Source organism: Erythrolamprus reginae, chromosome 1, assembly GCF_031021105.1.
Source record: "Erythrolamprus reginae isolate rEryReg1 chromosome 1, rEryReg1.hap1, whole genome shotgun sequence".
Classification (NCBI taxonomy): Eukaryota; Metazoa; Chordata; class Lepidosauria; order Squamata; family Dipsadidae; genus Erythrolamprus; species Erythrolamprus reginae.
In genome coordinates, this window is record NC_091950.1 from 26,551,411 (window position 1) to 26,577,791 (window position 26,381).

Here is a 26,381-nt window from a genome sequence, read left to right on the forward strand (position 1 = left end):
CAGTCACTAAATGAACTCAAAAATAAATTCCCCTCAGGCTCACCAAGTATCACCTTCTTAAAATTGCCTTCTCCCATATAGACTGGGAGGAACCTCACTTAGCAGTAGTGACTGTGAAAGAGATCTTGGAGTCTTGGTGGATAACCAACTAAATATGAGCCCGCAATGTGCAGCAGCGGCTTAAAAAGCCAACACAATCTTAAGCTGCTTCAACAGGGGGATACATTCCAAGACTAGGGAGGTATTAATACCACTCTATAATGCCCTGGTCAGACCACACCTGGAGTATTGCATCCAGTTCTTGTCACCACACCTGAAAAGAGACATAGAAACTCTGGAAAGGGTACAGAAAAGAGCAACCAAGACATACGAAGAGAGGTTGCAGGAACTGGGCATGGATAGTCCAGTGCAGTGATGGCGAATCTTTTTTTCCTCGGGTGCCGAAAGAGTGTGCGTGTAGACTATTGTGCATGCACAAGTGCCCACACCCATAATTCAATGCCTGGGAAGGGCAAGAACAGTTTTCCCCACCCCAGAGACCCTCTGGAAGCTAAAAATAGCCTGTTCCCCAAATTCTGGTGGGCCCAGTAGGCTCGCGTTTTGCCCTCCCCAGGCTCCAAAGGCTTCCCTGGAGCCAGGGGAGGGTAAAAACACCCCCCGCCCACCCCAGAAGGCTCTCTGGAAGCCAAAAACACCCTTCTAAAGCCTCTGTGTGAACCAAAAATCATCTGGTGGGCACATAAATGCACATTGGAGCTGAGCTAGGGGAACAGCTTGCATGCCAGCAGATATGGCTCTGCGTGCCACTTGTGGCACCCGTGCCACAGGTTTGCCATCACTGATCTAGTGAAAAGAAGGGCCAGGGGGCATAGTTCCCTCTAAGCTGAGCAGTGAGCAATCGCTCACTTAAAAATCTTCATCAACTCAGAGTTTTCCAAGCCTGCCCAGAAGCCGAGAGGGAAAGAGTGAGAGGGAAGGAGAGAGAGAGAAAGAGAGAGAAACAGATAGAAAAAAGAGAGGAAGGAAAAGAGAAAGAAAAAGAATGGGAGTAAGGAAGAGAGAAAGAAAATCAAAATCTAGTTTGAAACTAGCTCAACTATTTAATTGGCATTTTGATATTGATAGAGTTGCCCTATTATGAGCTCACTGTTATAGACACACAGTACAGTATTGTATTTTGAAATTGAGGCAAAACAGGGTGGGGTTTTTATTTGTTTGTTTGTTTGTTTATTATTTCTGTGCCATCCAGTCCCGAAGGGACTGTCGCTCAGACACTATACTTTTCCGCCCACCCCCTCAAAAAATTAGAGGGAACACTGCCAGGGGGGACATGATAGCAGTATACAGGTACTTGAGGGGCTGCCACAGAGAGGAGGGGGGTCACACTATTTTCCAGGGCAGCAGAGGGCCAGATGAGGCACAATGGATGGAAGCTGACCAAGGAGAGATTCAACCTGGAAATAAGGAAGAACTTCCCAATGGTCAGAGCGATCAACCAGTCGGACAGCCCGCCAGCGGAGGTTGTGAATGTCCCAACTCTGCACATATTTAAGAGGAAATTGGACTGCCATCTGGCTGGGATGGTGTAGGTAGGGTCTCCTGCTTGAGCACAGGGTTGGGCTAGATGACCTGCAAGGTCCCCTTTCAACAATCAATCAATCAATCAATAAACAAACAAACAAACAAACAAACAAAAGGAAATAAAATAAAATATAAAAAATAAATAAAATAAAATAAATAAAATAAAATAAATAAATACATGTCGTGACTGTTCTACCATGGGTTTTTTAAAATGAGGATTTTATTGTTTTAGATTTTATATTTGACTTCTTTTTAAAATTGTTTTTGTATTTATATTGTTTTATTGTAAGCCGCCCTGAGACCTTCGGGATTGGGCGGCATAGAAGAACAAACAAACAAACAAACAAATAATGGAAAGAAGCAAAATAAAGATGGGATATATTTCGGCGAGAGAGAGGGAGAGGGAGAAGGAAATTTCAACGGCTTTTGCAAACGCTGCCTCAGAAGTCCAAATCCCTCTGTGAGGTAAAAAGAAAGATTAGAGCCTAATCAATCATCGACGACACGTAGCCAATCCCCAAAGACGACAAAACTCCTCGGGCCCGCCCTCAGAGAGAACCGGGAAAAAAAGAAAGGGGGACGGCCTTTCGCGAAGTCGACGTCCCCTCGCTCATCTGCATATCTCCGCCCCCTTCGGAGCGCTCGGTGACGTTGGCCCGGGATCTGCAAGGCAGGTGCTGTTGCCTCGCGCCACTGCCGCCGCCGCCGCCGCTGCTGCTGCATTAGCTAGGAGACCAGAAGCGCGTTCACGGGGTGAGTGCGCGCCCGGTGCAATTCCCCCCCCACTCCTCTCCCGTTGGGTTGTATTTTTTAAAAAAAATATTTTTCTAACCTAGTTAGATGACCCCCTTCATCTATCTTGATTCATCTTTTTTGCATTGGGTTGACATTGGTTTGAAATGGGGTGGCGCGTGGGGGGGGGGGAAGGAGGGGGGGCAGGTTGTTAACCTTCATTTGACACATGTGTGAAAAGTGGGGGAGGGGAGAGAAAAATAAACGGGGAGGGATGCTGGTGTAACAGGGGCCGGGGGTGGTGAGCGATCGTTTCAATCGAAGAATATACAGTATATATATATATATGGCGGTGGAAGGAAGGTCGCTGATATTTTTATTTTTATTTAATTTTTTTTCCAAAAGGGGGAAAAAGATGTTTAGCTATTTTAAAAAAAAAATAAAAAACCAAAATAAATAGATCATGGCACGGAATGAAACGGGAGACGAGCGTTGGTTTCGTGGGCCTCCTGTCAAGAGGGTGATGCAGATGGTAAACAGGCTCTGGAAAGAAGAGAGAACCGGAGGGGATGGGAAGGAAGGGAGGGAGGGAGGCAGCATTATCGCAGGTTGCAAAAAAAGGGACCCAAAGGGATGTTCCTCCTTCGGGTGGGCCCTTATGGCAAGAGAAATGGATGGAGCTGGCAGAGGGGGAGGGAAAATAAAAGGGGGGGGCGTTTTGTAATAACAGCTCTTTCCCTTCAGGCAAAACAATTACATGCACGCACACATGCCAACCAAAGCTCTCTTTTTTTTTTCCAAAGGCTTCTTCCTGGCCACTTTGGGGTTTGGCTGTGGAGGGAGAGGCAAATCTTTTTCAGCAAGATCCGATTTATAACACTTGATTAGAGAAGGTTCTATTCCTTCATTCCAATCTGCTTTGTAATATACTGCTCAAAAAAATAAATAAAGGGAACACTCAAATTACACATCCTAGATCTCAACGAATGAAATATCCTCAATATTTCATTTGCACAACAGCCTGTGAAATGGATTGTCAATCAGTGTTGCTTCCTAAGTGGACAGTTTGATTTCGCAGAAGTTTGATTTACTTGGAGTTATATTCTGTTGTTTTAAGTGTTCCCTTTATTTATTTTTTTACTAGAGAAGGTACTTTTCCTTCCTTTCGCCCCTCCCGGATGCCCCATCTAGTTTTGGGGGGGGGATCAGCACTTTTGGTAACTTAGAAACATAGAAGATGGACGGCAGAAAAAGACCTCATGGTCCATCTAGTCTGCCCTTAGACTATTTCCTTTATTTTATCTTCGGATGGATATATGTTTATCCCAGGCATGTTTAAATTTAAATTAAACTTGTCCTTTGAAGATGCACCCTAGGCTGTTGAGGAAATTTAATTCCTAATTCGATTGGGAATGTATACGAAGGGAAAGAAGGTTGCCATCTCTGGTCTCTTTTCAAAGGATCTACTTTACATTGTAGCTTGTGTGGTGGTGGAGGGGGGAAGCTATGGCAGCACCGTTAAAAACACAATTCGGAATCGGACATGATTAATGCCTTGTGGCGAACACATTTATCAGCGTTCCTGAGGCTCAGCCCTCTTGTATGCAATGCAGCATTGAGGGGGGGGGGGTTCTTCTTCAGATCAAGACGGTGGGGGGAGGGGTCCATCACCGCTATTTTATTTTATTTTTTCCATCAGAAGGAGAGCAACTTATTATCCTGGCCAGGCTGCACTCAAGCTATTCCCACTAGCTTCACAAACCTTCCTAAACAATCTACTGCCCGTGGTTGCAATTGCCCATTAAGCAACAGCAAAAATATATATATATATGGTGGTGTCTGTGTGTGGTATGTATGTGTGTAGCCAGTCAGACGACTTTAAATATTCAATAACTGGGGGGGGGGGGAGCATTTGATTCAACACGAAAGCATTTGCAACTTGAGCACGCTAGGCAAAGGCATGGCATGGACAGATAAGGCCGGGCTGAAGGATCCTCCCGGATAGTATCGGGCTTGGATGCCCCAGCAAACCAGTGACTGATATTGAAAAGATTGAATAGCTTGACATTGGCCTGCTCTGCTTTCCCGTTATGTTGCCATAAGCTACGGTGATGGTAATTTGCTTAGACAGCCTTACTACTGGTTTGGACTTATGAAACGGAGAGGAGAGGCCTGCGTTAATTGCACTTGGTGAAATGGAGATTCCATGCTTGGACACAGCCAGCAAAACATTTTGTGCGGAGGTAATTGGCCACCCGGCTTTGGATATGATGTTGGGAAGAAAACATCTGATCCAAATGAGCAGGATCTTAACACAACGTGAATCAGGGATCTTCCTGCGTTAGGGCAGTCTCCCTCGAAACATTGGGTGCTGAGAATGAATGCCTGTAAGAGTTATCAATTTCGTGTCTTGCATAACATATGTATATGCATGAAAATGAGATGGAAGAAGTGAAGAGTCCATCTTTTTTTTTTTTTGTGAATATTTTTTACTGATTTTTAACAATTTAACATCACACAACATAAAACAGTGCGTAGTGAATTGTGCCCACCACCCCGACATACACACATTCCCCACCACCAAATTGGGGGTATTTCTTGTATAATCCACTTAACCCAAGAGCAATATATCTGTTTACATATTATAGAGTAATTCCAATTTATTTCTTGTAGCTTGGTCTCGGATTCTGCTCGTCATATATCGTCTTACCTTGTCCCACCGTCCCATCAGCTGTCCCAACTCAGTTTCATTATCCAAATTTATCCTTTTTTCCATAATTTCAAATTGAATATGGTCCACCATGTACCTATACCAATTTTGCATTGTCCATTTTGTCGCATCCTTCCAACCCAGAACTATTACTGCCTGAGCGCTTTCTATTGCTGCTTTTTTTATTTCTCTAGATTCTCCATCTTAACAAAATAACAGGAAGTCCAACCCCCTGGTTCAATACCAGTGATGGCGAACCTACGGCACGGATGCCACAGGTGGCACGCGGAGCCATATCTGCTGGCACGCGAGCTGTTGCCCTAGCTCAGCTCCAACATGCATGTGTGTGCCGGCCAGCTGATTTTTGGCTTACACAGAGGCTCACACAGCCAGATGGCAGTCCAATTTCCTCTTAAATATGTGCAGAGTTGGGACATTCACAACCTCCGCTGGCGGGCTGTCCGACTGGTTGATCCCTCTGACCGTTGGGAAGTTCTTCCTTATTTCCAGGTTGAATCTCTCCTTGGTCAGCTTCCATCCATTGTGCCTCATCTGGCCCTCTGGCGCCCTGGAAAATAGTGTGGCCCCTCCTCTCTGTGACCCCTCAAGTACCTGTATACATACTGCTATCATGTCCCTCCTGGCCCTTCTTTTCACTAGATCAGTGATGGCAAACCGATGGCATGGGTACCACAAGTGGCACGCAAGCTGTTCCCCTAGCTCAGCTCCAATGTGCATTTTTATGCCGGCCAGCTGATTTTTGGTTCACACAGAGGCTTTAGAAGGGCATTTTTGGCTTCCAGAGAGCCTCCAGGGGGATGGGAGAGGACGTTTTTACCCTCCCCTGGCTCTAGGGAAGCCTTTGGAGCCTAGGGAGGACGAAACACAAGTCTACTGGGCCACCAGAAGTTGGGAAACAGGCCATTTCCAGCCCACTTTTATCGCCAGGTGTGGGGATAATTACCATCTTTCCCCTTTTTATTATATTTTTGGCCTTACTGCATGATAGATTAGGTTGAATGTGTGTGACTGCATAACTAGGGGTTTTATTATGTTATTAATGTCTTTTAAATGGATCTAATTTTTTATTGTTAGATTTGTAATGTATTGTATTATTGCTATGCTATGAGCCGCCCCGAGTCTTCGGAGAGGGGCGGCATACAAATCTAATAAACTATAAACTAAACTATAACTCTGAGGGGGAGTTGTTTTCACCCTCCCCAGGCATTGAATTAGAGCTGTGGGCTGGCACACTCTTTCGGCACCTGAGGGGGAAAAGGCTCAGCATCACTGCCCTATACCCTTTGAGACAAATGGCTGTCCAGTTTCTGGATCATCCCACAACTTCTGGAGGCAAGCTGTTCCATTGGTTAAGTGTTCTCATTGCCAGAAAATTTTGCCTTAGTTCTAGGTTGGTTCTCTCATCGATTAATTTCCATCCATTGCTTCTTGTCCTGCTTTCAGATCTTGTTCTTATCCAGTAAGGCTTTTGGCCTAGATCAGGGGAAGGCAAAGTTGGCTCTTCTATGACTTGTGGACTTCAACTCCCAGAATCCCTGAGCCAATCATGCTAGGTCAGGAATTCTGGGAGTTGAAGTCCACATGTCATAGAAGAGCCAACTTTGCTTAACCCTGGCCTAGATCTCAAGGAAGAAAGGAAATTAAGTTAGGGGATGTTAGCTATAGAAATGTATTCTTATATATTAGGAAACCCATTTAGAAAACGTTACTCAGACATTATGATCTTCTCCCAGTTTCTGAAAATCCAGCTGATGAGCTAATATTATCTAAGCCAATTCATTTTGAGAATTATTAGCAACTAGAACTGATGACTGTTTACTACTTCCTAATCACAGATAGCTGTCCTTACGTAAGGCATCCTAACACTTTCCTTGTCTATGCTGTGAGCATTTCAAGGCATAGAATATTACAGTAGATGAAGTGCTGGCTCTTCTTGTGTTTTAATGCTTTATGGGAGCTGTTAGATAGATCCCTTATTCAGTAGGTAGGCCTGAAAATTGGAGCCAGATTCAGCTTTCAAAGAAGACCCTGCAGCTGCCATGTGAATTACAACCATTGTTGTCAATTTGACATTTTGTTTTAAAGTAGAAACGACATCTGAAAAACCTTCTCAGATAGATGTGTAGCAGATACCCGAGCAAATTCAATAGGTGCTGATGTTCTTCCATGTTTTGAGAACCAAGAATTGCATATCAAAATTCCCATGATGTTAGGAATTAACATCTTCTGGCCCCTTGGAATATATTTTTACAATCTGACCAATCAGGCGTTTACAGTGGGGCTGTCCCTCTGACTTTCCTGCCAATCAGATTAAAGCTCTGTTGAGAGAATTGGCGCTAGACTTATGGTTGGGGGGTCACCACAACATGAGGAACTGTATTAAGGGATCGCGGCGTTAGAAAGGTTGAGAGCCACTGCCCTATCATAAATGAAACCAAAAAAAATTGGCTTGATCCAAAATAATGAAGTTTTTTTTCAAATGCTACAAAGGCCTTTGTTCAAGATGATTCCCCATTCAAATATCAACCAGAACCAATCTTGCTTCTTAATCAACTAAGTTTTACTAGGTCCTGTCACCTGCTAAAGCTTTTGCATGACATACTTAAACCACAGAAAAAAATCTAACCAACTTAACATTACAATGTTCCCTCGATTTTCGCGGGGTATGCATTCTGAGACCGCCCGCGAAAGTCGAATTTCCGCGAAGTAGAGATGCGGAAATAAATACACCATTTTTGGCTATGGACAGTATCACAAGCTATCCCTTAACACTTTAAACCCCTAAATTACCATTTCCCATTCCCTTAACAACCATTTACTCACCATTATTACTGATACCATTGAATAAGACACTTAGTGATCCTGATATTTATAAACATATTTATTTATTAACAATAATTATTATTTTTTGTTATTTATTTGCAAAAATTCTTAGTTTGGCGATGTCATCGGGCGGGAAAAACCGTGGTATAGGAAAAAACCTGCGAAGTACTTTTTAATTAATATTTTTTGAAAAACTATGGTATAGGCTATTCGCGAAGTTCGAACCCATGAAAATCGAGGGAACACTGTATTCCAGTTTAGCATATTGTAGGAATGCATCTGATAGATCCCGACTTGGCCTTGTGAAATATATCGGTGAATACAACCCAGAGGCAAATACACGTTGTTGAAGTTATCTCTTGGGCACCGGAATTGGGGACATAGGGATAGAAATTAGATAGCTGCATTCCTTTGCCCTGGTCTTGGATTCTGTAAAAGGAGATGTATATTCTGTTGAAAACAATGCAGCATGGACAGGCAGCATCTGCATTTCAATGGCTTGTCTCATTCTGCACCAAAGGTTCTTCAAATTTTAGGTATTCTGGTGTTTCTTAGTGCTTGGAAGTTCTGGGGCAAGTATGTGACAATGCAGGTATAACTGAATCCGTCTTTTTTTTCTTCTTTTTTCTTTGCACTGTCTTTCATGTTTACCCTCCTCAACTTTTTCATGTGTCTTGAGCACATGTGCTGATGGCAATTTTAGAATTTTAGTTAGTTATTTTTGGTTAACCAAAGTCATCTTAGTCAGTTAGTTGGGGGAAAGATCAAAAGCAACGTGAGAAAATATTATTTCACTGAAAGAGTAGTAGATCCTTGGAACAAACTTCCAGCAGACGTGGTTGGTAAATCCACAGTAACTGAATTTAAACATGCCTGGGATAAACATATATCCATCCTAAGATAAAAATACAGGAAATAGTATAAGGGCAGACTAGATGGACCATGAGGTCTTTTTCTGCCATCAGTCTTCTATGTTTCTATGTTTCTAGTGGGACAGATAATCAAAATGGCAGTCAGGATGCATGTAATAAAAAAGGCTCAGATTTTGATTTCATGGCCAATGTCAACATTGGATTCTCTCCCCTCACAGATCAACCTAAATGATTGTAACCATGCATGTGTGTGCATTTACAGATAATAATAATAATAATAATAATAATAATAATAATAATAATAATAATAATAATTTATTAGACTTGTATGCCGCCCCTCTCCAAAGACTCAGAGCGGCTCACAACAAAATACAAAGCAGAAATCTAATATTAAAAACAATTATAAAAACCCATTATAAAAACAGTCATACCATCCAAACAAACCATACATAAAATGAAACAGCTAACGGTCAATTAGGTCCCCCAAGCCTGGCGGCATAGGTAAGTTTTCTGTAGTTTGCGAAAGGCAAGGAGGGTGGGGGCAGTCCTGATCTCCGGGAGGGGAGTTGATTCCATAGTGCCGGGGCCACCACAGAGAAGGCTCTTCCCCTGGGGCCCGCCAGACGACACTGTTTTATCGATGGGACCCGGAGGAGGCCAACTCTGTGGGACCTAATCGGTCGCTGAGATTCGTGTGGCAGAAGGCGGTCCTAGAGGTATTCTGGTCTGATGCCATGTAGGGCTTTATAGGTCATAACCAACACTTTGAATTGTGACCGGAAACTGATCGGCAGCCAGTGGGCATATTTAGGAAAGCCCATGATAGCTCTCGCGGCCGCATTCTGCACGATCTGAAGTTTCCATCTGAGATAGTTCTCAGCTTATAACCATTGATTTAGCAACCATTAAATGAATAAAGACACTGAAAAAAGTGACTTATATCCTAACATTGTTATAGCTTCCTCCCAGTCATGTGATTTGAGTGCTTGGCAACCAGCTTGTATTTAAGATGGCTGCAGCTTCCTGTCATCAAGTGACCTTTCCAGCTGGCTTCCAACAATGGGGGAATGGAGAAGCGGATTTGCTTAACACTGTGGTTCTCAACCTGAGTATCAGGGCCCCTTTGGGGCTCGAATGACTGCTGGGATTGCCTAAGGCAGGGGCAGGCAAAGTTGGCTCTTCTATGACTTGTGGACTTCAACTCCCAGAATTCCTGAGGTAGCATGGTTGGCTCAGGAATTCTGGGAGTTGAAGTCCACAAGTCATAGAAGATCCAACTTTGCCTACCCCTGGCCTAAGGACATGGGAAAAGACAAATTTCCCATGGTGTTAGGAACTAAAGTTTCTATTCTGGCGCCTTGGAACATATTTTTACAATCTGGCCAATCAGGCATTCGCAGTGAGGGTGTCCCTCTGATCTGGTTTTCCAACATGGGATATTGTGATTGGATTCACACATTACCTTAAGCCAGACCTGGGCAAGGGGCAGCCCGCGGGCAGCATCCAACCTGCCCGCTGTCTGTGACCAGTCCGCGGAGGTTGGGGTCCACTCCAGTGCGAGGATAAAAGAGCTCACCACATCTGCCTGGACCTCTCTGGTTCCTGCTTTCCTGATGAATCATGAGGAAAGCAGGAACTGGAGGAGTCCCAGAAAACGCGGTGTGCTCTTTCATCCTCGCACTGGAGTGGACCCCAACCTCCTACCAAGAGCGGCCAAGCACAGAAACCACGCAAACACTCCAACGCAGTGGCGGTGGTGCACCGTGTTGCCGTAAAGCAAACAATTAGGGGTCTGTAGAGTGGGAATGGGTGTTTAGATCAGGCCAGGGTCTGGGTCTTTACAGCAGAGGTCTTCAAACTTGGCAAGTTTAAGACTTGTGGACTTCAACTCCCAGAATTCTCCAGACAGTTTGAGGACCCCTGCTTTACAGTATTGGGTAGAACTGAGTTAATTATATTAGTCCGTCCCTCTAAAACCATCCCAATTTCTCATGCGGCCCCAGGGCAAAATTAATTGCCCACCCCTGCCTTAAGCCATAATCAAGGGTGGGTTCCACTTAACCTTCACCACCGGTTCGCATCGTGACATTTTGCGTATGCACCCTTGCTCCGCTCCTGCACGTGTGTGTGTCCTCTCGTACAATTTTGCATCCGTGCGTGCTCAGTAGCAGGATTCGGCCCAAAACACAGCTGAGGAACTGATCAGCTGTGCTTCGGGTGAAGAAATAAAGGTGAGTATTCACCCAAGAGAGGGTGAGAGGGCACTTTTTCAAGCAGCAGAAGGAGAGAAGAGGGGAAAAATTGGTAAAAATTGCACCAAAAAATGGCAGCTCCCATGGACTAGCACCAACCATGATGCTACCAATTCGGCCAATCCAGTCTGAACTAGGAGGAATCCACCCCTGGACATAATATGATTTTTAAAATATATATATATTTAAAACCAGCCCTAAACAAAAAAACATATCATAATCATCACCATGTCAATCCTTCAACTAAATGTGATTCCACCAACCAGTCAAATCATTAAAACATAGCCACCCAATCTACTTGCTACATTCAAACCAAATCTCCACCCCCACCACTATTTATAAGGAACAAATGGCAGTTGCAAACAAACTATATCTACAGCAGCACGAAGCTTACAACTTCAGCCTGATGATGGTGAATGTGATTTCACCGAAACGTCGCATAGACACTCAAAATATTACAGGGGGCAAAACCCGAACTCAGAACAATCTACATATTTATTTAATTAATTAATTAATTAATTAATTAATTAATTTTTCTCCACATTCAACATGCAACTTCATATACCTTCAATATTCTTAGCGGCGGGGATATCAGGGTTCCCCAACGGAGCGCAGGGGACACCTGTCTCGCCGTGTCATTTGGCCATGCCTTCCTCCCGCCATAATATGATTTGTTCAGCATGAATCCAATTGGCTGTTGCTTTTTCTACAATCAAGCTAAGCATCACATGATTTAGCCCAATATCTTCCATTGAATCGAACCATATCCCGTATAATTTAGTAATTACTGATTGGCGACACAAGTTCTGTTGATTTTCAGACCAAAAAGAATCTTAACCGGCTCCATTTGGAAAACGAGTTCAGACACATATATTTTTTTGCACCTCAGCATGTGCAGCACCGTTGAGCAAAGGCTATTCTAAAAATAGAGATTCTAATATAATTCCTATCCCTATAAGAAAAGGAGTGATTTAAACAGGACCATGTGAAGTTACCTAATGCAAGGTGAGATCTCACATTGGGACAAAGTCTTGGTTTATTAAATTCTCTTTTTGGTTATATCAGTTAGCCAAGTTTTATGAGTGACACGGTGGCCTAGATAGAGGTGGAGATCTCACCTCACAATCAGGAGGCTGTAAGTTCGATCCTGGGTGTACAGGGAGATATTTCTCTCTCTGGGCACAATGGGAATAGGTAGGTAGGTAGGTAGGTAGGAAGGAAGGAAGGAAGGAAGGAAGGAAGGAAGAAATTTTAATTGGCCAAGTGTGATTGGACACACAAGGAATTTGTCTTGCTGAATATGCTCTCAGTGTACTCTCAGATCATCACCTCAAGATTCGACTACTGTAATGCTCTCTACATGGGGCTACCTTTAAAAAGTGTTCGGAAACTTCAGATTGTGCAGAATGCAGCTGCGAGAGCAATCATGGGCTTCCCTAGGTATGCCCATGTTACACCAACACTCCGCAGTCTGCATTGGTTGCCAATCAGTTTCCGGGCACAATTCAAAGTGTTGGTTATGACCTATAAAGCCCTTCATGGCATCGGACCAGATTATCTTGGGGACCGCCTTCTGCCACACGAATCCCAGCAACCGATTAGGTCCCACAGAGTTGGCCTTCTCCAGGTCCCGTCAACTAAACAATGTCGTTTGGCGGGACCCAGGGGAAGAGCCTTCTCTGTGGCGGCCCCAACCCTCTGGAACCAGCTCCCTCCTGAGATTAGAACTGCCCCCACCCTCCTTGCCTTTCGTAAACTCCTTAAAACCCACCTCTGCCATCAGACATCTCCCCCAGGCCTATACAATTTATGTATGGTATGTTTGTGTGTATGTCTGCTTTAATAACAGGTTTTTTTTAATGTTTTTAAATTATTAGATTTGAATTGAATTGTTTTATTGTTGTTGTGAGCTGCCCCGAGTCTACGGAGAGGAGCGGCATACAAATCAAATGAATGAATGAATGAATGAATGAATGAATGAATGAATGAATGAATGAATGAATGATAAAAAAAGATGATGATGAATTACCCAAGTTTCATCACAAGCTATGGTTTACAAACCTGAGTTGTCACATTCATAGAACATGTTAAAATGAAAACAAATATAATTAGGAATTGGTACATTGTGTGAACCAAGTTACTGAATCAGTTGGTGCAGAGTTTTCCCAGGCCTTACTTGGTGATAAAAATTTTAATTCTTCCCCACTCTCCCTTCGTCTCCATTCTCTTTGCATTCTTTCTTTACTCATATTTTCAGTCCTTGTCTTTTACGAGCCAGAGTTAACTTTCCCCTTGTCTTTATTTCTATTAACATTTAATTTTTGGATGCAAAACAGAACAAGGATGCACCTTGTTTCCAGCATTTTTTCAGAGAATACTTTAGGGAGAGAGGTCAAGGGTCATATTTTCTTAAGAGAGAGGGAGGAAAAATATGAGTAGGGGAAACACTAAATTTGGAAAGTTCCTCATGGGCTGATTAAAATGAATTCTTCCCACTTGGTTCTTAGAAACAGCAATAATAAATAGTGACTCTACGTCTATATGCCTTTGTCTGAGCATTGGTGACAAATGATGAATTATATAGTCAAGGAATGAATCCCTGAGTAACTGTAATCCACTGATGCCTCATCCTTTTATGTGCTAATTTTCTTGCAGAGAGTGTTTGGTTTGTTGGTCCTTTCTTTTGCGTTGGTAGGTGACGTCTTTCACAGGTGGCACACAGAGCCATATCTGCTGGCATATTTATTTATTGTTAGAGTTGAAACAGACCATGAAGCCCATCAAGTCCAACCCCCTGCCCAAGGAGGAACCCTATAGCACACCAGTCAAGTGGCAGTTCAATCTTCTTTTAAAAATGTCCAGAGTGTTGGAGTTCACAACGTCCGCTGTTAGGTTGTTCCATTGGTTGATCACTCTGACCGTCAGGAAGTTCCTCCTTATCTCCATGTTGAATCTCTCCTTGGTCAGCTTCCAGCCGTTGTTCCTCGTCCGGCCCTCTGGTGCCCTGGAGAATAAAGTGATCCCCTCCTCTCTGTGACATTCCCTCGTATACTTGTAGACTGCTATCATGTCCACTCTGGCCCTCCTTTTCTCTAGGCTATCCATGCCCAGTTCCCTCAGTCTCTCTTCGTAAGTCTTGGTTTCCAGTCCCTTAATCATCTTGGTTGCTCTTTTTTGCACCTTCTCCAGAGTTTCAATGTCTCTTTTGAAGTGTGGTGACCAGAACTGAATACAGTACTCCAGGTGTGGTCGGACCAGGGCATAGTAGAGTGGTATTAAGACTTCCCTGGTCTTGGAGTGTATATGAGCTATTGCCCTATGTGTGTGCTGACCAGCTGATTTTTAGCTCACATAGAGCCTCTGGAGAGTATTTTTGGCTTCCAGAGAGCCTCCATGTGGATGGGGGAGGGCGTTTTTACCCGCCCCTGGCTCTAGGGAAGCCTTTGGAGCCTGGGGAGGGCGAAATACGAGTCTACTGGGCCACCAAAAGTTGGGAACGTGGCCATTTCCAGCCTCCAAAGGGACTCTGGGGGGGAGTTGTTTTCACACACACCCAAGCATGGAGGATTTTTAGCTCACATAGAGCCTCTGGAGGGCATTTTTGGCTTCCAGGGAGCCTCCAGGAGGATGGGAGAGGGTGTTTTTACCCTCCCCTAGCTCCAAGGAAGCCTTCGGAGCCTGGGAAGGGTGAAACATGAACCTCTTGGGTGCACCAGAACTTGGGAAACAGGCCATTTCCGGCCTCCAGCCTCCAGGGGGGCAGGAGAAGCTGTTTTTGTCCCTCCCAGGCATTGAATTATGAGTGTGGGCACTCAGACATGTGCGATAGAGTGCACCCACGCTCTTTTGGCACCCGAGGAAAAAAGGTTCGCCCTCACTTATAGCTTACTTGTGGACTCACAAACCATAATTGGAACCAGAATTCCCATTTTGCAGTCTTTGCAGTCATAAAGCAAGTCATCAGTTGACCACACCCAATTTTTATAACCGTTTTACCCTAGTAGTCATTAAGCAAAATCTGGCTTCTTCAATTGACTTTGCTTGTCGGAAGCCGTTTGCGAAGGTCACAAATCGGGATCGAGTGACTGCAAAACTCTGCAACGGTTGTCAATGCAAGTTGGTTGTCAAGTGCCCAAATTCTGACCACAGGAGTGGTGTGACCGCTGTAGCTTCCAGGTCATGTCATAAGTCACTTTTTTCCCAAGGTCATCGTAATTTTAAACCATTGGTAAATGAATGGTCTGAAGTTGAGAACCACCTTCATCCATTAGAGCTAGGTAGAATCTCCATGTACTGCAGTAATTTACCTACGATGCAAGAGAAAGAACAATGACTTTGTCTCCATCTTGTAATTGAATGCTTCCCAAAATACCTGCCCTGGTTTGAAACATAATACTGGATTTGATGGATTTTTAGACTGACGGCAGCAGATCTTTCATATCATTCTGGAAGAGTGTAACCCAAGACCTCATCAGTTCTGCCCTCCCCTTTTGCAAAAATTCCATGTTGTCTAGGTGTTTTAATTCCCAAACCAGAACACAGACATGGAATTAGATACTGTACGGTGCAATCTTTACTTCCTTTCTTGAAATATTTATTTTATTTTATTTTATTTATTTACTTACTTACTTATTTAATTTATTTAAATTTATTTAAATTTATTTATTTATTTATTTATTTATTGGGTTTGTATGCCGCCCCTCTCCGTAGACTCGGGGCGGCTAACAACAGTGGTAAAAACAACATGCGACAATCCAATACTAAAACAGCTAAAAACCCTTATTTTAAAAACCAATCATACATACAAACATACCATACATAAATTGTAGAAGCCTAGGGGGAAATAATATCTCAGTTCCCCCACGCCTGGCGGCAGAGGTGAGTTTTAAGAAGCTTACGAAAGGCAAGAAGGGTGGGGGCTATTCTAATCTCGGGGGGGAGTTGGTTCCAGAGGGCCGGGGCCGCCACAGAGAAGGCTCTTCCCCTGGGTCCCGCCAAACGACATTGTTTAGTTGATGGGACCCGGAGAAGGCCCACTCTATGGGACCTAACTGGTCGCTGGGGTTCGTGCGGCAGAAGGCGGTCCCGGAGATAATCTGGTCCGGTGCCATGAAGGGCTTTATAGGTCATAACCAACACTTTGAATTGTGACCGTAACATTTGATTTGGGAATCACTTCCAGCCAGATAAGCAAAGAATTGCAATCTTCTTTAATGCATAAGAATCCTTGCCAATTGGGTGCCCGTTGGTAAAATGCTACAATTCCAATTTTGTAAAAAGTAGAGCATATAAGATTGGGATTCAAGCCACCTTGAAATAGCAGCTTTTCAGAAACAGAACGTTCCCTGTGCATAATTTAGGAGCATTATTCTATCTCCTGTTCTGCAGAAGTCAAAATCTCAGGCTTCCTTTTAAAATGCTTTCGAAAAGCATTTAATGCAAAGTTATGCGTGTGTTTCCTGCGTGTTATAGAGATCAATGTACATAGCGTCAGAGGTGTTCATAGGGTTATGGTTTAAAAAGTCAAAATGCTGGTCACAATGGTGCAATCCATCTGTTTTTTTTTTTAATGTATGCACACTGGCCTTTTTTAAATTATACCCTGAGTCACCCCTGCATTGCAATGGGTGTAACAAATAGAAGAGAGACCCGCCTTGAAAAATTCACCACCAGGTTAAAACTTAACAGTGAGCCAAGGTGACAGAAGAATCAATACGTTTTTAATTTCCCCAAAATCTTCCAATCCAGTTATTTGACTCAGTTTTATATGTCACTAGGGACCAAGCAAAGGGCAAAATGAGTAGCCAGCAATCTTTGGGCTGCTTTGCTATAATTGAGCCTCCCACATTTTTTTTCCTCCTTTTGATGAAACAAGACAGAAAGCGTACCTCTAAAATTCAATTTTGCATTGATCAATAGTGCGCCCTGAGTTCTGAGCTCCTCTTTAATCTCGTTTTCTTGTTATCCGTTTGGATTTGTCCTTTTCATCGCTGAACACCCAAAGCCAAGGATGAGACAGACATTCATCCTGGGAGCATCTGGTATAAAAGAGCTCAGTGGGCAGAAACACAAGTGACTCACAGCCAAAATGGAGGCCGTTTTCCTATTGCTACCACCAAACATTGCTGAGCGGTTCCCGGCTGCACAAAACTGAGGTCTGTTTAGCTGTAGCTAAAACCCGTATTTGAGATTCTAAGAAGATGGGAGAGGAATCCAACTAAATCCTTCTTAGGCCTTAGGAATTATTTCAACTCCACCGTTTGCATTGTGTAATGCAAGTAAACCGCGGGCTGTTTAATTAGCTGAAACAGTGGTTTTTAACCTTTTCTGCACCAAGGACCCTCCTTAAATACTTTTTATGACCATGGACCCTGGCCGCAGACCCCCAAGACTTAAGATATAAATTATAATATTTTTTCCAAGCCCCTGTGATGATATTGCAGCACCCCCTCCCCCCAAGGTTCCACGAATCAGAGGTTGGTATGTCTGCTATGATGAAATTAAAAGGCAGGGCATATCTAGGATGCAGTATTTAAGAACGAGACCGCCTTCTGCCGCACGAATCCCAGCGACCGATTAGGTCCCACAGAGTGGGCCTTCTCTGGGTCCCGTCAACTAAACAATGTCGGTTGGCGGGCCCCAGGGGAAGAGCCTTCTCTGTGGCGGCCCCGACTCTCTGGAACCAACTCCCCCCAGAGATTAGAACTGCCCCTACTCTCCCTGCCTTCCGTAAACTCCTTAAAACCCACCTTTGCTGTCAGGCATGGGGGAACTGAAACACCTCCCCTGGGCATGTACAATTTATGCATGGTATGTTTGTGTGTGTGTTTGTTAGTAAATGGGGTTCTTTTTAAACTTTTTAAAATATTTTAAATTTATTTGGATTTGTCACGATTTGTTGTATCTTGCTGTGAGCCGCCCCGAGTCCGCGGAGAGGGGCGGCATACAAATCTAAATAATAAAATAAATTAATTAATTAAAGATTTCCCCCCCCCAATGAATTTTTTTACCCCCCCAAGGAATTATGGGAAGTGTAGACCTCTGAAATACAGTGGTACCTCTATCTAAGAACGTCTCTACTTAAGAACCTTTCTAGATAAGAACCGGGTGTTCAATATTTTGTTGCCTCTTCTTAAGAAGCATTTTCTACTTAAGAACCTGAGCCCAGGAAATTTGAGAGCGGCACGAAGGCCCGGCCAGTTTCCTGCCATTCCCCCTTTAATCCCGGCCATCTTGGGCTTTTCAAGGCTGCCACAGGAGCCTTTTGATGGCGCTTAAGGAGGCTTTGGCAGCCCAGAGCGAATGGAGCGTTTTCCTTTCTCTGGGCGCTTGGAGAGGGAATAAACCACTTTGGTGTGGTGACTCTCTCGCGGTGCCTCCCTTGCACCCGGTGTGAGGTTGCCTCCTAGAGTGTCTGGGCACAGAAAGGCAAATGGGGGCACTCACCTCACCTTCTTCCGTCAGCAGCAAGTGTCCTCCTCCTCTTCTTCTTCCTCCTCCTCCTCCCCACACCCAAATTCCGAGCTTTTATTTCTTTCCTAATGGGTTTGCACACATTACAGTGGTACCTCGAGATACGAGTTTAATTCGTTCCGGACCTGCGCTCTTAAGTCGAGCAGCTCTTATCTCGAACGACTTTTCCCCATAGGAATTAATGTAAATAATTTTAATTGGTTCCAGCCCTCAAAAAACTCACAAAGTTAGTCTAAATTATGCAAAAAGACATTGCAAGAATAAATGTAACTTTACTTATTAATAAGATGATAAGCTGAGAGCTTTCCTTCCCTTCCTCTTTTTACCCAAAACAATCAACATGGCAAACTTTTATTTTTATTCATTAAACTGTAGTTATTTATTCAACTTCACTGCCACCCAATCCTGTAGAGGGAGGAAAGAAGGGAGGAAGGAAAAGGAAAGCAAGAAATGGAGGGAGGAAAGGAAGGAAGGAAAGAAAGGAAGGAAGAAAGAAAGGAAGAAAGAAAGGGTGAAGGGACAGGAACAGAGGAAGGAAGCAAGGAAACTTATGAAAGGGGAGAGTAACTTCACTGCCACCCAATCCTGTAGAGGGAGGAAAGAAGGGAGGAAGGAAAAGGAAAGCAAGAAATAGAGGAAGGGAAGGTAAAAGAGAGAAAGAAAAAGAGCAAGAAAGAAAGCAAGCAAGAGAGAAAGAAAGAAAATGAAAGAGAAATAAAAATAGAGAGGGAGAATGAAAGAAATGGAAGGAGGGAAGGAAGGAGAGAAAGCAAGAGAAAGAAAGAAAGAAAGAGAAAGAAAGAAAGAAAGAGAAAGAAAGAAAGAAAGAAAGAGAAAGAAAAAAGAATGAAAGAGCAAGAGAGCAAGAGAGAAAAAGAAAGAGAGAGAGAAAGAAAGAAAGAAAGAAAGAAAGGCAACTTCAAAGAAAGGCTCACTGAGCATCTCTCACTCTCTCTCTCTTTCTATCCCTCTCTCTTTCTCTCCCCCCTCTCCCCCCCTTTCCCTCTCTTTCTCTCTCTCCCTCTCTCTTTCTCTCCCCCCTTTCCCTCTCCCCCCCCAGGCCAGCAGCGATGTTTTAAAACAGCCGCGCCATTTCCGAGCTAACTCCTGAGGTGCGGAAGTTCGCCTTTGGCGTTTGGGCCACTCGGAATGTGAAATTCAAAACAGCGTTCGGATCCCCCCACCCCCAGCAGAAGCCAAGGACCCCCAGAGTGGGGCGGCAGGGGAGGCGACCGCCTCTCCACTCACCAAGTGCCGGGATACGAGCCGAGAAGAGCCGGGCTGGCTTACTTTCCTTCCTTCCCGCGCTGATGCAGAGCCACTCGAACAAAGCGTCACGCCCCCCTGACGCTTTTGGTGGCAAAAGAGCCCAGCGTCGCTTCGGAAGCCGCCGAAAGCATCAGAGGGGCGCGACGCTTTGTTCGAGTGGCTCTGCATCAGCGCGGGAAGGAAGGAAAGTAAGCCAGCCCGGCTCTTCTCGGCTCGTATCGCGGAGAGGGGCGGCATACAAATCCAAGTAATAAATAAAATAAAATAAAAAAATGTCTCTCCTCTCCCAGCTCTTATCTCGAGTAGCTCTTAAGTCGAGCAGCTCTTATGTCGGGGTTCCACTGTATTTGCTTTTACATTGATTCCTATGGGAAAAATTGCTTCTACTTAAGAACCTGGTCATGGAACAAATTAAGTTCTTAAGTAGAGGTACCACTGTAGTTCCTATTCCCACCCTCCTCTTCTGTTTCCAAGCATCCCATAGGGAGGGGGAAATCACAGTGATGAAATTTGTTGGCAAAATGGTAGAGCTGTGGAGGGCTGGTTTCAGGCTGCTTTGGGAGATGCACCAGGATTAAGACTAGAATTGTGAGTGATCCGTCTCTGAAAGATCTCCTGCTCTCACTCCAACCCAGTGATGGGCTCCTACGCAGAACTGGTAGAAAAAAAATGATTTTTTTCCCCCTTTTTTCCCCTTCTGGGTTCTGCGCATGTTTTTCCTATCGCAGTAAATTAGGTTGAATGTGTATAATTTTAGAAGATCTGTGCATATGTGCATGTGTACACACACACATACAGTTTATATAGTAGATAATGTATATTTTTGTGTGCCTGTGTGTAATATGTATGTACACATATGGCATATATACATAGAATTAAATAGTACATTTTGGATGTTCAGTAATAGTAAATAGAGGGGGAAATTGTATCTCTTTGAGGTGAGGAGAGGCCAGGCACCCTAACCCAAACCCTTGACGTGAGTGACATCAAGTTGGCCACCTTTAAGCCACTCACATGACCTTTAAGCCACTCCCCCTGGTCACATGATCACCAAGCCACTCCTGCATGGTCACATGGCTGGCAAGCCACTCCCACAAAATAAACCATGCCCACAGTTTGGTAGTAAAAAATTTTGAAGCCCTTCACCGCTCCAACCCCAACTTTCAGGAAAATAATGAAAATCAAGGAAGTAGTGCGGTGGCCTCTCGCCTCACAATCACGACTGTGACTTTGATTCTAGGCAGAGGCAGATATTTCTCTCTCTGGGCACAATTGAGAATATATCTGCTGAACAAAATTCCATATTGGTGACAGGAAGGGCATCCAGCCAGTAAACACTCAACTCCATTAAGTTATCCAGACTCCCCTCTGTGTGGGGGGTTGTGAAATCATTAAAAGAAGACATTAAATGGAAATCATGGCACAGCCAGTTTTGCTGCTGAATTGTATTATTTATTTATTATTTATTATTTAGATTTGTATGCCGCCCCTCTCCGCAGACTCAGGGCGGCTCACAACAAAGTGAAACAATTTACAACAAATCTAAATTACAGTTTAAAAATATTTTTTAAAAACCCATTTTCTAAACACACATACATACAGACATACCATTCATAAATTGTATATGCCCGGGGGAGATGTCTCAGTTCCCCCATGCCTGACGACAAAGGTGGGTCTTAAGGAGCTTACGAAAGGCAAGGAGAGTAGGGGCAGTTCTAATCTCTGGGGGGAGTTGGTTCCAGAGAGTCGGGGCTGCCACAGAGAAGGCTCTTCCCCTGGGGCCCGCCAACCGACATTGTTTAGTTGACGGGACCCGGAGAAGGCCCACTCTGTGGGACCTAATCGGTCGCTGGGATTCGTGCAGCAGAAGGTGGTCCCGGAGATATTCTGGTCCAGTGCCATGAAGGGCTTTAAAGGTCATAACCAACACTTTGAATTGTGACCGGATATTGATCGGCAACCAATGCAGACTGCGGAGTGTTGGTGAAACATGGGCATACCTAGGTAAGCCCATGACTGCTCTCGCAGCTGCATTCTGCACGATCTGAAGTTTCCAAACACTTTTCAAAGGTAGCCCCATGTAGAGAGCATTACAGTAGTCGAACCTCGAGGTGATGAGGGCATGAATGACTGTGAGCAATGAGTCCCGGTCCAGATAGGGCCGCAACAGGTGCACCAGGCGAACCTGGGCAAACGCCCCCCTCACCACAGCTGAAAGATGGTTCTCTAATGTGAGCTGTGGATCGAGGAGGACGCCCAAGTTGCGGACCTTCTCCGAGGGGGTCAATAATTCCCCCCCCAGGGTGATGGAAGGACAGATGGAATTGTCCTTGGGAGGCAAGACCCACAGCCACTCCCTCTTATCCGGGTTGAGTTTGAGTCTGTTGACACCCATCCAGGCCCCAACAGCCTCCAGACACCGGCACATCACTTCCACTGCTTCGTTGACTGGACATGGGGTGGAGATGTAAAGCTGGGTATCATCAGCTACTGATGATACCTCACCCCATGCCCTTGGATGAAATTGAATCAGCATTTGGTCCCTGAGTTATTCAAACTGATGCACCTCATCAGCTGGAACTTAATACTTAAGTTAAGATGCACTGCTTTCCTTAAATGGTGCCATCACCGTTGGGGACATAGATTCCATCTTGGAACGGTGCCTTTTGGGTAAGAGAGTTATTTTATGGAGCTCCTGTCTCTGAGAGGTCAAGCAAACCGCAGAAGTGGAAAAATTTCCACAGAGCATGAACTTTTTATTTTTATTTTTTGTTTCAGAAAGCTTGTAGAACAGATTATTTAAGAGTGCATTGTGTTGGTTTTATTCATTATTTAAAAGCATGCTGACTGCTATTATTAAACTGAATGCACTTTATTTCTGTTTCATCCGTGCAGCTGAGACCACAGAACTGGCAATTTTCTTAGCACTGAGCAATCGTTCCAGCCTTGCTCACAGAAAAAGATTTAAAATCAAAAACATCATCATAATGTTGTAAGCTTCTTGCCAATGTTACAACACTAAAAGAGGGCGATTATTTTGGAAAAAGTTTTTTTCCTCCTTCTGCCGCACGAATCCCAGCGGCCAGTTAGGTCCCACAGAGTGGGCCTTCTCCGGGTCCCGTCAACTAAACAATGCCACTTGGCGGGACCCGGGGGAAGAGCCTTCTCTGTGGTGGCCCCGGCCCTCTGGAACCAACTCCCCCCAGAGATTAGAATTGCCCCCACCCTCCTTGCCTTTCGTAAGCTACTCAAAACCCACCTCTGTCGCCAGGCATGGGGGAATTAAGACTTCTTCTCCCCCTAGGCCGTTACAACTGTATACATGGTATGTTTGTAGGTATGTTTGGTTTTTATATATTAAGGGGTTTTAATTTGCTTTTAGTATTGGATTTTATTGTATATTGTTCATGATTGTTGTTAGCCGCCCCGAGTTTTCGGAGAGGGGCGGCATATAAATCCAATAAAACTTGAAACTTGAAACTTTAATTTTTATTCCCATACAGACACTTCCACATATTTATCATCTCATTTCTCGTTTCATTTATTTTTACAAAATCTTTACACATATATTCTATATTTATCATATTGCTTTATTAGTGTAAGGTTGCTTTTTCACCATCTTCCCTTCCTGTCTCGTATAGCCCTTCTTTCTTTTTCTTCTTCCTTTTCCTTCTAAACCTACTTCCCCTTCCCTCTCTCCACCTCTTCCCTACTTTCCCCTCCTGCCTTCTCTCCTAACTCTCTTCTCCCCTCTTCTCTTCTTTCCTCCTCCTCTTTCCTTCTTCCTTCTTCTTACTCCTCTCTTCCCTTCCTCCTTCCTTTGCTATTCTTTCTCTTTTTTCTGGGATGGTATTCCAGCAACCTTAGAAACATAGAAACATAGAAGTCTGACGGCAGAAAAAGACCCCATGGTCCATCTAGTCTGCCCTTATACTATTTTCTGTATTTTATCTTAGGATGGATCTATGTTTATCCCAGGCATGTTTAAATTCAGTTACTGTGGATTTATCTACCACGTCTGCTGGAAGTTTGTTCCAAGGATCTACTACTCTTTCAGTAAAATAATATTTTCTCATGTTGCCTTTGATCTTTCCCCCAACTAACTTCAGATTGTGTCCCCTTGTTCTTGTGTTCACTTTCCTATTAAAAACACTTCCCTCCTGGACCTTATTTAACCCTTTAATATATTTAAATGTTTCGATCATGTCCCCCCTTTTCCTTCTGTCATCCAGACTATACAGATTGAGTTCATTAAGTCTTTCCTGATACGTTTTATGCTTAAGACCTTCCACCATTCTTGTAGCCCGTCTTTGGACCAGTTCAATTTTGTCAAAGACGGGCTACAAGAATGGTGGAAGGTCTTAAGCATAAAACGTATCAGGAAAGACTTAATGAACTCAATCTGTATAGTAACCTTGAATTCTTTTACACAGTCTTACATTTTTCATATTTTATTTTCATATACAGTGATACCTCGTCTTACAAACGCCTTGTCATACAAACTTTTCGAGATAGAAACCCAGGGTTTGAGATTTTTTTGCCTCTTCTTACAAACTATTTTCACCTTAGAAACCCACCGCCGCTGCTGGGATGCCCCGCCTCCGGACGTCCATTGCCAGCGAAGCACCCGTTTTTGCACTGCTGGGATTCCCCTAAGGCTCCGCTCCATGGGAAACCCCACCTCTCGACTTCCGTGTTTTTGTGATGCTGCAGGGGAATCCCAGCAGGGGAATCCCAGCAACGCAAAAACGGGTGCTTCGCTGGCAACGGAGGTCCGGAGGTGGGGTTTCCCAGCGAGGGGAGCCTCAGTGAAATCGCAGCATCGCAAAAACACAGAGGTCCAGAGGTGGGGTTTCGAGGACTTCGGTGTTTTTGCGATGCTGCGATTTCACTGAGGCTCCCCTCGCTGGGAAACCCCACCTCTGGACTTCCGTTGCCAGCGAAGCTCTCGTTTTTGCGCTGCTGGGATTCCCCTGCAGCATCACAAAAACACAGAAGTCCAGAGGTGGGGTTTCCTATAGAGGGGAACCTCAGGGGAATGCCAGCAGTGCAAAAACGGGCCCTTCGGCTGGCAAAAGGGGTGAATTTTGGGCTTGCACGCATTAATCGCTTTTCCATTGATTCCTATGAGAAACATTGTTTCATCTTACAAACTTTTCACCTTAAGAACCTCGTCCCGGAACCAATTAAGTTTGTAAGACAAGGTATCACTGTACTTTCCTTTAATGTATTTCTTTTATCTTTATGTGTTTGTCTATTGATACACTTCAAATTTAAGATATACCCCCCCTTCCCTACACCAGAGCTAAAAGCTTGTTTTGTGTGGGAACATCTAATTGGGCACAGCAGCAAATAGAACACCAGATGTAATGGATACATTTCTGACTCACCTACATGTCTGGTGACAGTGGTAACGATTACAGTGGTACCTCTACTTAAGAACTTAATTCATTTCGTGACCAGGTTCTTTAGTAGAAAAGTGGAAGCAATTTTTCCCATAGGAATCAATGTAAAATTTGGAATACTGTGTTCAGTTCTGGAGACCTCACCTACAAAAAGATATTGACAAAATTGAACGGGTCCAAAGACGGGCTACAAGAATGGTGGAAGGTCTTAAGCATAAAACGTATCAGGAAAGACTTCATGAACTCAATCTGTATAGTCTGGAGGACAGAAGGAAAAGGGGGGACATGATCGAAACATTTAAATATATTAAAGGGTTAAATAAGGTCCAGGAGGGAAGTGTTTTTAATAGGAAAGTGAACACAAGAACAAGGGGACACAATCTGAAGTTAGTTGGGGGAAAGATCAAAAGCAACATGAGAAAATATTATTTTTACTGAAAGAGTAGTAGATCCTTGGAACAAACTTCCAGCAGACGTGGTAGATAAATCCACAGTAACTGAATTTAAACATGCCTGGGATAAACATATATCCATCCTAAGATAAAATACAGAAAATAGTATAAGGGCAGACTAGATGGACCAGGAGGTCTTTTTCTGCCATCAGTCTTCTATGTTTCTATGTTTCTAAAAGCAAATAGTGTGTGCAAACCCATTAGGAAAGAAATAGAAGCTTGGAATTTAGGTGGGAGGAGGAGGAAGAAGAGGAGGAGGACAGTCGCTGCTGAAAGAAGAAGGTGAAGTGAATCAAAAAAATCCAAAACTTTAAAGCTGTTTTTTTTTTTAAAAAGAGAGGGACTCTGAGGCGGTGAGAAGGAGCACGTCCCTCCCATACACCCGGCATGAGGCTGCCTCCCATACACTGCGCCAGAGAGAGAAACTCAATCGGGCGAGTTGGGAGAACCTCCCACTTCTTTGACTGAAAGGCAGCAGCAGCTGCTGTTACCTGCTTCCTCTTCCTTCCCATGTTGAAGGGTTCCACTCTCCTGTCGCTCGCTCGCTTTGTAGCCGGCGCCTTTCCTTCACTGTAGTGATTCCTTGGTTTGGCTGAAGCTGAGTTGATCCGGCCGGGGCGAAGCGCCCCCTTTTGCCTTTCCGCGGCCAGATGCTCCAGGAGGCAACCTCACGCCAGATGTATGGGAGGCAGTGCGAGAGAGTCATCACAGTGAAGTGGTTTATTCCCTCTCCAAGCGCCCAGAGAAAGGAAAACACTTCGTTTGCTCTGGGCTGCCCAGAGCGAAGGGAG

At 44.2% G+C, this 26,381-nt stretch overlaps 1 protein-coding gene across 1 annotated transcript in view; it reads left to right on the top strand.

Annotated features, from left to right (window-relative positions):
- Window positions 1–2,162: 2,162 nt before the first annotated feature.
- The window catches only part of RAB3A (RAB3A, member RAS oncogene family), a 54,285-nt gene continuing 30,066 nt past the window's right edge, over window positions 2,163–26,381 (top strand). Inside the window, exon 1 of the mRNA XM_070747673.1 lies at window positions 2,163–2,334. The gene's annotated coding sequence lies outside the window, so the exon portion shown is untranslated. The remainder of the gene's footprint in view (window positions 2,335–26,381) is intronic.